The sequence below is a fragment of the Hippocampus bargibanti genome, linkage group LG22, assembly GCF_051943395.1.
Source record: "Hippocampus bargibanti isolate YZ-2025 linkage group LG22, ASM5194339v1, whole genome shotgun sequence".
Taxonomy (NCBI): Eukaryota; Metazoa; Chordata; class Actinopteri; order Syngnathiformes; family Syngnathidae; genus Hippocampus; species Hippocampus bargibanti.
The window spans coordinates 2,769,625-2,782,086 of NC_142755.1; the positions used below are offsets into that span (position 1 = coordinate 2,769,625).

A 12,462-nucleotide genomic window follows, 5' to 3' on the forward strand; every position below is an offset into this window, starting at 1 on the left:
CCGTTTTTGACTTTTTGAGTATCAGCGTCTTTGTATCCGGGCACCTTTTTTTTTAAAGTAAAGATGTACGCTATCGGTGCTAAGACCTCATAATTGAAGAACATAATTTATTTTATCATGTCAACAATTATTAATAAAGCTTTATTGACAAGAGTAACACTCTGGCTTTGTATATTTTGTATTTTGCTTAAAATCGTTTTTGCTCAACTCAATTCTCGTGATGCCTTTATACCCCATAGGGAACTGTGCAAACATTCTGGGTTCAATCTAAACATTTTGTTGAATTAGCATCTCATTCCCCTCATTATGCTAATGAGCCGAGTACGAGTCACGTATGTGACTCCACGCACCCCGCCTACTACTACTACTACTACTACTGCTATCTACTCTTGCGGTGGAGACTTGTTTATTAGGATGTAAATGCGGTTGGAATAAGTCTGTAGCATATCCGGTTGGGTAGGGATGGAGACGTGGGGGGCTTAGTTTAACAACAGCTGTTGGGATTTTAAGAAAAGACGAGTGCCCTCCCCTTCACGGACCCCATGTGGATCGGGACCAAAAAGCCTTATGGCGCCGAGCCAAGTCATCCCGACTTCCCCGTGCCCGAGGGAGACGATTGCAGGCACCTCCGACCTGATACCATTGCCGGATGTCCCAGCGGGCTTCCCGTGTGGGCGTTCCGCTTACTCCACGCATATATTTACATCCTTCCGAAACCATCCAGACCGATTTTCATCTTTTGGGCGATCAATTGTGTGCATGGGCGGGCCCAACGCTCGTCCGTGTCTGTCAGAAGAAGCGAAGCGGGTAATTTATCAGATAAGCTTGCTCATTTGGGCTTCTTCAGGAGGAGTGAAAGGAACTGCGGGGAGGCTTTCATCTCTCAGCAGCCGAGATGGAGGCAGCGGCAAAGAGTCGACGGCGAGGAGGCGCAGCATTAAAAAAATAACACAAAACAACAAAAAAGAAGAGTGAAAGAAAGAAAGAGATAATCCCAGAGGATGTTTACCTTGCTCGTGCTGACAGGGGACAAAAGCGGACGCTAATGCTTGCTGCCCCCTGCAGGGCTACGGGATATTGAAGGCTGAAAGTTGGGCAAAAAGAAAAGCCACGTGCAAGGTATCACACAAGGAGGTCATTTGCAAGTCAAATGTGGCATATTATACCACATGGAATAATCTGGAACCCTCCCGGGAGCTCAAGACAACCCAGACTGGCTAACGGTTAGCAAGTTTACAGCTAACTCTACAATTCCATTGCCCCGACTCCCACCTCACTCACCAGGCTTGGCTCTGCCTTTTAAGGACACAGCTTGCAACCTTCTTCAATAATTCGTTTGACCCGTTCACGTGGCAATAACGATATGCTGTAACCCTGATAACATGATAAGAACATCTAAAGTTGGTGCTCTGGGCGTAGATGCCAATTAATGGAACACAAATAGAACAACAGAAAAGCCAAAGCATCCCCGACTTGGTCGGAGTTTTGACACCTTTCTTTTCATCGTGTGATTTCTGGATTTTATTCCTCGCATTTATCGGCAAATCGTTATTTGCATAGCGATTTTTTTCCTGTTGACATTGAAAGAATGGGGAATGGGGGGGGGGGACATCTGCTGGATGTCAGAGAACAGACGTACAGGAAAGGCAGGCGGCGAGATAGCGGCTGAAGGGAAGACGCGGGGCCTTGTTGTCGATCTCATTAAGATTAATGCACTCCGACAGGAAAGTAAGCACAGGGAAGGATACAAAACACAAGCGAGGGAGGTGTAGCTTTTAATGGGATCAATAGCCCGAGCATCAGGGCGGGGTCAGTCAGTCAGTCTTCTTTGCTCTCTCACTGATGGGATGACTCATTGCCATTTCACACTCACAAAACACAACCTGACAAAGGGCTACATCGGAAGGAGAGGGGCAACAGAGAAGGTCTCTGACCGACCAAGTCTATCACCAGACCTTAACCCAATAATGCATGCATTTTACTTCCTCAAGCGAAGACCGAAATAAGCAAAGAAGAACATTTTATTTGAGGATAAACCCCTTTGATGATGTCCAACGCTAATTTTTGCTATCCAGTCAATAGAGTTTCTCATTTAGTGCTAGCATAGAGCTAGCACTCATTAAGAACTGTATCATCTACTATGTAGGCCAATTTTAAACATAAACCATCCTGAATATTACACATGGACAGATTCGGAGAACAGACACGTAATCGTAATAATGGCAACTTCGGAGAATTTGTTTACCCAGACTAAAATGTATATGGGGGGGAGGGACTGGTAAACGATGCCAGGCAACACACAAGAAGTCCCTTCAGTTCCAGTACCAACGCTGCCAGTCAACGGTCCCCGAAACAAAGCCTCCAGAATATATCACGGCCAACACACGGCACGCGTGTGCGGATGTGTGTGTGATAGAGCTAGGCATGAATAATTGAACACAGAGAAGGCAAGGAAACAGGGGGGAATAAGGGGGGTAGATGTAAAGTGAGGGGGGTGCCAACTGCCATACTCCCTTTCGGAGGCAGACGAGCCAAAAGGTATGAAAGAAGCAGTCAAAAGATGATTCGAAAATCAAATCAAGTAAGTAGCAACAGCTGCACAGACTAGCGCATCAGCAACGATTGCGTGGAATGAGGGTCAAGAGTCGACGGAGATGGCGGAGGTCAGAGGTTTGTGCACAATGGACGGCCACAGTGCCACTTGGGCTGCATATACAGACGCTCAACGTAATTGATCTCGACACAAAGGCCCATGAATAATGTTATGAAAGAATCTCTACTCAGGATAAATTTGTTACGGCTCAAGCAAAGGATGACTTCATGCGGTTGGGATGACAACAAAAGCAAAGGGGAAGCTTTCTGGGAACCTAATTAGACGAGTTGAAATATTTGACATATTTTGGGGCGGTCTGTCTGGTCTGACTCGTTGTTTCAACGACCAACATCCTTAAGAGGCTTGCAGCCCAAAAGCCATCCTAACCGGCGGCTTTTGCGGCTTCGAAAAAAGCAATATAATCGGGTCCATATTTGTAAGGCGTTTAGGACGAACTGATTTGCGGATTCCAATTGGATTGTAGCCCGTTTGACCATATCTGATGGCCGTAATCCGAGCTGGGTCTTTAGCAAGCTATCGTGACGCTACTCAGTAAGCATTAGTTCCTTTTTATCGTGTACCGATCACATACATCGGATTCTCTCATTTTACGACACGATAATCCTCCATCCATACACTCCGGGAAAATGACACGTTCCAGATTACATTCCGATGAATAACGCAGTCGGCGCGACACTGGCGGATGTCTCATCCTGGACGGCAGACCCCCTCCATTAATTCCTTATTAATGATCCCATTTACACCCGTTGCCAGCTTGATCAAAGTGTAGTCGCCGTGTGATCTGTGGCAGGGGCCTTTTCATCTCAGCTGGTTCGGCGAGGGTGGGCGGTGTTGTTGGCAGGAAGATGCTCGGCGACACCGCCACAAATTAGGATAAAGAGTCACGGAGGGTGTTGAAGGCGTGTGGAAAAACAGGTTTGGCGTGACAACACAAAAGTTATACAAAGCGCCTGATCGATATCGTTGGAAGACTGAAGAAATGCGTAAAATTTGATTCAGACAAAAGGAAACTGATACGAAGTCAGTATGCACAAGTAGCAGGTGACTCGAACTGAGTAGCTAGCTGGCAAACACTGCATCGTAATGTCCCATTTGGAGTTGGAAACTGTCATGGAATTTTGTTGGTATTGTCTATATAGCCCGGAAGTGGTCATGAGACTATGTAGCCTGCTAACGGTGTGCTAGCGATGGGAATATTTGGCAGACTAACTTCTCACTGTTGGCTGGCTAACACTGCGCTAGAAAATAGAGTTTGCAAAGTTGGATGCTGGTTCTGATACATGATCTATTTGAGCAATAGCAAGTCTGAGGTTAGCATCTGTGTATGGATTTAAAATGGAGGACCCAGGCAATTCTTGCTCAGTCTTGTCTGCGTTTCCCCAGGTTCACCCTCTCTCACATCGGTCCTCACTCTTTCCCCTCGGGGAGTTTTTTTCTCTTTTGCCTTACTTCATTTTGCGAAACAAACTTTGAAGTCGCTAACCCGTAAAATGATATTGCTCTCATTTTATTTCCAGGGTATTTTTTTCACCTCTCTTTTGTAGCCAGGAGCACAAAACAAAAGTGAGAGTCGAGGAAAGATGGATGACATGCGCGAGTAGAGACAAAACACAAGGCAACGGAGGATTCCGAGCAATGAGAAACAGTAAAGATGAAAGGAGAGACAAGAAGGTAGAAAAAGGCGGAGGACATTTTAGGTGTTTTATGGACAAACTCCTCTACTCAGCCCCGTTGGATCATTTATCACGCCGACAGATACCCAAACAACACACATGGACGTGCTCCTGCACTGCCATCATCTTTATGAGGGCTCATTTGGTGTAAAAGCTTTACTCGACATCATTCACGTAGCCCTGCGAAAACCAACAAACACGGCCAGAGTGGGATGATGCAATCGGCGCTTTGATTGATGGCTTACAGAAACTCATTTCTACTCTCAATTGCACGCATCAAAAAGTCTTAATCTTCTGTCCGGAAGAATCTTTTGACCTCCACCAACATGACTGGTTTGCCACAAACCAGATTCTATTGTGGATTTTTTTTTCCCAGACCCTACATTGTCATAGTAAATTCTTCCGAAATTAATCCGATTCATAAATCAAGAAAAATGGTTCTGTCATCCCAATGCAAGGAAATAACATCATGTCATCGCTATCTATTTACACTCGGCGTGAATCGTCTGCCGAGCGTGTCCAAAAACGATGCGCAGCTAGCCCACATCATGTCACGTGTTTCGATACCTGTGACGGATTAGATCCGACTGCAATACATTTAATGGAAGTGGACCGGGAAGGTCGGAGAGACACCATTGAAAGGCCCGAGAATGAAGCATGCGATCAATACCAGGCGGTTTGTTTGTGTGCGCACGCATACCATTGTGCAAAGAGGTATGGTGGACGCTCGGTCGCTATCGTATGAATTGGCCCGCTCTCAACCGTCACTTCAACCTTGACCTTAACTGACATGCGTGCGTGCCTGAATCTAACATATTTGACTCTTTCAGAGCGCAGAATGCCATAGTTTGGTAGTACTTTGCGACAAAATATGCTAGCCTAGCCGCCTGGAACAAAACAATGAATGCTGCTTTTGTTCGTTCTTACTTCCTTAGAGATATGAAAATAATGTCACATCGTATGTCTGTAAAAATGATCTTGCTGCAAACTCCAGGCAAATATGACAACTTGATTTATTTGCGCTGCAGCTGCTGTTGTCGCGGACACCCTCCCTAGAGTACAACATGGAAACCGTGGGCAACATGACACCGCACCGCGTACAAACACAAGGCCAGCTTGTCGGCGCTAAACTTCCCCATTGAGTCTGTTTGAATCCCATAATAGTCCATATTAGTCGCCTAGCAACTCCTCCTGGCAACCGCGGCGGGTCGAGATATGCTATCGCTGGGGAAGAAATCGGCGTGAAAGACTTTGCTCTCACTGAGGCTTTTATTAAGTGAGGTAGGGTGGTGAGGAGATGGGGGGGTCAAAAACAACTGCTGTGAAATGGATCTAATGCAATGTAGACAGACTTCTTATGACTCTTTGTGAACAAAATAAGACGCCGGTGTTTGGTATGAGATCTGGTTTTGTGGATGATTCGTTTCTTCATGTGAACGCTTCGCCGTGATTACGATGAAGAGTGACGACAACCTGGACGACAAGCACTTTTTGCAGTCATTGTCCAGATCGTCGAAAAGCTGCATTAGCTCCCGATTAGCACGGAAAGGTCCGTAGCCAAAAGGTCCCTTTTGTCCCACAAATTATGAGTAATTCCACTCCTCTCCCATGAATCAATTACATATAATCCCCCGATACTGAAAAGTTAGAAGCCGTTGAACATTAGGAGTCCAGACAAGAGGAGGGCGTATTGATGAATCTTGATAGTTTCTCTTTGGAGAAGAAGGAAGAAGAAGGTAAAGTCCCGAAACTCCAGGATTACGCTTAAGCTTGAAACCAAACTAGCAACGGGAACAAAAGAAACACAAAAACCTCGAGGGAGCGCTGAAATATTTGCGGCACTCCTTGGAGACAAATGAAGCAGACGCATAATCGTTTCCTGCAAAAGAAGAGTCGGGGACCCTCGCTTGCTTTTGCTCATTTGTTCATGTTACAGCCCCCCCCAGTTCCCCTCCTACCAACCACCATCCCTCCACCCACGAAAACTACAGTGCATCCCAACTGTCACCACAAGCTCATTATTCAAACGCTAGTAGACATGCCGGCCCTATATACTAATCACAAGCAAATGGCTTATCCAGCAGCTGCAAGTCGGCCTGCTGATCTCCAACAAGGTATTAAAAAAGAAAAAAGAAGGATGGCGTCATACGAGCCCGCTGGGAGAGCGTTTTCCAATTAAAGAGCGTGACAAACAGATCAGTCAAAGAAGTCTGGAAGAGGGGGGTAAAAACAAATTCCGTCCGGAATCCCGTCGTAGATGGAAGGTGAAGCAGAAGCTTCAATTCGGGATATGCCGTCTATACCGGCGAGTTTTTGGTCACCAACTCTGCAGCCCTTGTTTTGAGCAGTTCCCGAAAATGCGTTTGGGCACCAGCACGTTATTATCGTATAAGGTTCTTCAGATAATTAGCCCTTCACTGGCTCCCTATACATTTTACATTTTAGAAACCAGCCATGATGTTTGGACCTGGAGACAGTGCCACTGAAGAAAAGACAGGAAACAGAGCTGGAAAGGAAGACCATAGAGGAGGTTTATGGATGTTGTCAAAGAGGAAGGTAGCTAGTGTGAGAGAAGAGGATGCACAAAACCGGGTTAGATGGAGGATACTGATTCTTTGTGGCGACTCCTGAAGGGAAAAGCCAAATGGAAAGATTTGTTTCACCGCTACACACCTTCCCGGCACCTCAGGTCTGCTGACCAGACATTATTAGATGTGCCAAAATGTTTATTATTAGATGTGCCAGATGTGTCTTTTTTTGGTGATTTTATTAATTTCACGAGCCAAACAAGACCTTCATTCTCCAGAGGGAAGAGTCACAGACCAAAATACCGTGTTGAGATTTTGTCAACAATGAAAGCAGAGTTAGGGCTGTGGACTGGAAGGTTGCACATCAGAGTATCCTTGGATGTCCAATTTCCCAGGGTACCCGTTTGTCAAGAATCAAGGTCGTGAAGAAGAGGGATTAAAAATGTCAACATAGCTCATTTTTTTAGCAGATCAAGAAAGGGAAGTGCATTGAAAAAGACACATAAACGACATTCTCCATTTACAGACTTTCCCCGTTACCTGGGTCTTTGTGACTCAGACACACCGACGCATGTTTACATCGCCATCTGCTCGGTCGAGGACTGTGAATCGCACCGCCGCCCACGCACCGCGCAACGCGCAACGCGTTGGTGTTACTACGAAATTATGAGTAAGGGAATCACTTGCAATACCAACGCGTAAATAAGACCAAGCAAACAGTTGGGGATGCCCAACCGTGGCAATGGTGACAAAACCAAAAAACTGAATTAATGACCGATTTATGACTTGATTATTTCAAACGTCTATCCCAAGAGTGGAAAAACACAGTTCCGTCTTGGAACGTCAAATTTTATAGCCTAAAAGAGTTGAAGGTGCCTTGAACTGCAGGGAGAGAAGGAATGACCCACTTGCGAGGCTGCAAAGTGAGAGGAAGGAAGATGGAAGCAGTGGAGGATGGAGAAAAAGAGGTGAGCGAGGGCATCGGTCGCCCCAAGAGACCTTCGGTGAGAGATGATTGGCCGGTGAACATGAAGGAGGGGGGGAGGTCGTGGAGGGTGGGCATCTCACCTGCAGTGGCGTGTCCTCTCAATGGATGCACACACGGCCCTCCGAGGAACGCAGTGACACCAATTTAAAAGGCAGGAAAAATGGATCGATCCGAATGTCAATTGCTGCCACAGCTGAGAAGCTCTATACCCTCCCTCCATCTGAAGGGTTTTTATAAAGTCTACTTTTTTATAAAAAGCAAAACGTATTTTGGGGGTGTGGCATGCGCGGGTGGGTGACTGTGAGTTGAAAAACCCTGGGACAAACGAATGGTCATTATTGGGCACTCCTACACCACAGTGATATAAAAAAACAAAATAAAATACAATTATAATGAAATTATTAAATAATCGCAATAACAACAACAATTATAATATTCAAGTTAATAATTATAGTTGTATTAATTACACTAACACTGATATTAAAATTAATATTAGTATTACTGCGTAGTATTACTAGTAGTAGTAATAATAATAATAGTCATACTCATAATAATAATTATGTAAATAATAATGACAATAATAAAAATAACATTATAAACAACAACACTACTACTACTAAAATACTAATACTAATACTAATACTTGTACTGATACTAAAATTATTAATAATAATAATAATACTAAGAATATACCAAATAATATAAAAAATAATGTTAATGATAATAGTAATATAAATAATATAAGTAATAATAATAATGAAATAATAATAACAACATAAAATAAAATACTAATGCCAATAACAATAACAACAATACTACTACTACTACTACTACTACTAATAATAATAATCATAATAATAATAATGATAATAATAAAATAATAATAAAATATGTATAATAATGTTAATAATAGTAATAATAATAAATAATACAGAAAATAATAATAATGATAATAATAAACTTATAATAATGATAAAATTGTCCATTTTCTTGAGACACTGCTACCATCAACATTTTACAGAGACTTCATTAAACGTATGCCACGCGGGGCTAAGTCAAGCCGCGCTGCAGCCGCCATTTTAGCTAACCCGCATTGCCTGAGCATAAAACGTGCATGGAATTGTGAAACGTCAGTCGGTCGAGCAGAAATTTACCGGTCAATCCGTCGGCCGGGGTGATGAATTAATCATGACGCAACGGCTGTGCTCGCCTTGCAGGAGCTCTCGCCTCAGTTCAAAACTCGCCGTAGCGACGGTGGTGATATCGCCGATTCACGCTGCCGACGACGTTCATCTCTCGTGTGAAAGTGTTGACGAACAGGAACAAAGATAAGCCGTTAAGAGCATCGACACAATCGCTGATGCGACGTGTGAATGCGAGAGTAAAGTTGTGGATAATTATGCCCCCCCCATTTGCTGTCTTGACAATAACAGGCTATAGCTAAGGGCCGTTAATAGCGCGGCTAATTAACTGGCTGACTTGACGCTGGGCTTTTTCAAGTGGGTTTAATAGGCAAGATGCAGACTAAGGACTCAAAACAAGCTCTGCAAGGGTGTCAAAGATGCGGATTGGAGTGTCGCGTCGCTTCTCGCCGTGCGATGAGATGACTTCCAAGGGCGACATGACAAAGTGTGTTCCGTCGACGCAAAAAAAAAAGCCAAAGTACGACTTGTCGAAATTTTTTTTTTTACAAAATTGTAGTTAAAACGTCGGATCAGAGAGTCAGTAACGTGTCAGACCGCGCCACGTCCTTTTTTTAACCCCGCGACTCGTCGAACGCTTTAAGCGAGTCAACTTCGGTTCAAACCAACAGCAAATGGGGGCGAGGGGTGAAAAGAAAAAAAAAAGAGTCATTTTTTCTCTTCAATTTTCTCTCTTGCCTGCTCGGGCCCTTCAGCTTCCGTGCAATGGCCTCTCCAAATGTCTCACCGGCGCTCCATGCGGGGACTCGCTTTAATAGCTGCGCAAAAAATGAACTGCAGAAGCTTTTTTGCCCTTCGTCCTGACAGGCTATTGCGGTTTTTTTCTCTCTCCATCGCCCATTATTCTCGCTTGCTAATTTTCAGCCTCTCCGGGCTGCCTCATGCGTCCCAATGGAGGGTATAAATCACATTTTTTGTTCAGCGTCATATCAGAATACTAATTCTTCTTTTTAATTATTTTGTTTTTTCAGTTGAAGTGACTACGTTGACCGGGTGAAGTGACTACAGCCACCGTGATTCATCACGGCTAAATGACGAGCACCCCGGAAAGCTTATCAATTATGAAAGAGCACAGACGAGAAGGAGGGGGTGGGGAAGCCTGGCTATAAATACACAAGGAAATGACACTGGGGAAAGGTGAGCGGCTATTTTTAAAAACAAGCTTTGCATCTGCTGAGTCAGGCATGCAAACGTCCTAACATGCTAACTGCTAGCGCAGCAGGAAGAGATACTGAATATCATTCAAAGCATCCGAACGTCAGCATTTGTGATTTTTTTGGTCTGCCTTTCAACCCTGCGAATTCTTCATTAGTTTTTTTTTTAGAAAAAAAATAGTTTATTTTAATATTCATATATGGGCTACATATGAATCAGAATCAGAATCAGAATACCTTCTGAAAAAATAGTTTATTTTAATATTCATATATGGGCTATATATGGAGTTTGAGGTTAGTAAAAATAGGTGACGTACAAATCTGAGTGATCCAAAAAATAATGAAACATTTTCAGTTAGTGGTCTTTTTTCAGAATTGATTTATTTATTTATTTATATTCTTTTTTTATTCATTCATGTATTCAATTAAATTATTTATAATTTATGTACTTATTTTCTTTATTTATTAATAAAATAGTTTTTCGATTTATTAAATTTATTGATTTATGTATGTATGTATTTATTTATTTGTTTATTCATTTATTTATTCATTTATTTTATTGTTCATATATTTATTCATTTCTGTATTTATTTGTATTCATCTTTCTACCTATTTATTTACTTACACGTGTATATATTTATTTTTATTTATTCATTGTATTTATTTTTTATTTATTCGGGGTTTTTTTCGTGTATGTATTCATTTATTTGTATATTTCAGAATCAGAATAATCTTTATTGCCATTTACTTTCACGTTTATTTATTTACTTATATGGTTATTTTTTATGCATGTATTTATTTATTTATTTACGTATTTGTTATTTTTGTGTATATTTCTTTCTTTATTTGTTTATCGTTTTTCTGTTTTTCTAGCCTTCATAACTGAAAATACACTTGAAACAAGCTTCGCAACGGCGCCCCTTGCATTTTAAAAGCTAATGAACACCGAACATCGCAATGATTTAATGGCGAATGCTATCATTTCACAGCCTTGATTACAATGTTGATGAATGCAACGGTCAGCTTTGTCACATGTCACAACGGTCCCTCGTGTGAAATTTTTCACTTAGGGGCTAATGCCTTGTAAACATTCCAACCTAGGCTGGTGATAGACGCCTGCTACCATGGCAACACGCTGCTGCATTAGCTGGTAAGGGAGCAGCAACACACACACTCACACACACACACACACACACACACACACACACACACGCACACACACACACACACGCACACACACACACACACACACACACACACACACACACACACACACACACACACACACACACACACACACACACACACACACTCACACAATGTGCCAAGTCAACTGGGAAGCACTGCCGAGGAATACTTAACAGCGCGGGAACATTAGCATTCTCACGGTGCTAGCTGCATGCCGCAGCAGTTTGGATCACTGGCCGGAATCGCGTCGCTCGGTCTGGTTGCGCTGTCTCACTGTCGACGTGTTCTGATAGCGGAACAAGAGTAGCAGGAGGGGGGGATTGGATTTCGGAACACAATGCCTGACGTATCCTCTGGCATATTTCATCATTAGCTGTAAGAAGTTAATCCTCTGCTCCATTGACCGCACCTCGGCCCGTTTCAGTAATCTGCATCTGCAGCTAGCCGGACCATCGCACGCTAACGGAGACGAGAGTGGAAGATGGACAAACATCTGTGTAAAAACAATTTCTTGATCTGGTTTCAATCCACGCTAATACACGGCAATGGCGGGCCATGCATGTCAATCCTAGGCCTTCAGTAGTGCTATGTCTGAATCAATCTGCTGCGAGTGTGGTGTGATATTACTACACGTACACTAGAGGGTGGCGTTGGCCAGGAAATAACATGCGACTTAAAAAAAATAAGAAATACTGTCTTTAAACTGTTCGAATTTTGACTATGAACGTGTGAATTCATGGTAACCTCCTAAAATTGCAATATTATTTGTGATTTTTGCTAGCTTCGGAGCTGTCAAATTCACTGCCATTCACGATTTTATTCGGGAAATGAAAATATGACGTGGAGCGCCATTCCTGAATTCTTTTATTTTTTTTCATGCTAAGGTGCTGATAAAGCGCTGGCCATGGCCTCTGGCAATGTTTTTTCCCTTCCACAAGAGGGCAGCATTTCCGGTTTCTCCATGTTAGCTCTTTGTTCCAGCTTCAGCTGTTGTTAAAGTGCTCTATAAACCAATATGTACAGTATGTATTGCTTTTTATTTTGGACAGCCACCCTCATTTCAAGCTCATATAACTCCAGACCCATATAATTTAAGAATTAACACTTTCTAACGC

General features: G+C 43.0%; 1 protein-coding gene and 1 long non-coding RNA gene across 2 annotated transcripts in view; one reads left to right on the forward strand and one right to left on the reverse strand.

The window, feature by feature from the left end:
* The window catches only part of plxna4 (plexin A4), a 91,687-nt gene that overhangs the window by 61,003 nt on the left and 18,222 nt on the right, over positions 1–12,462 (reverse strand). The gene's annotated exons all lie outside the window — the stretch shown is intronic.
* On the forward strand, positions 9,982–12,344 carry LOC148881615 (uncharacterized). The gene is made up of 3 exons (XR_016113643.1): positions 9,982–10,142; positions 11,261–11,309; positions 12,232–12,344. It is a non-coding gene; the product is annotated as an uncharacterized LOC148881615 (long non-coding RNA).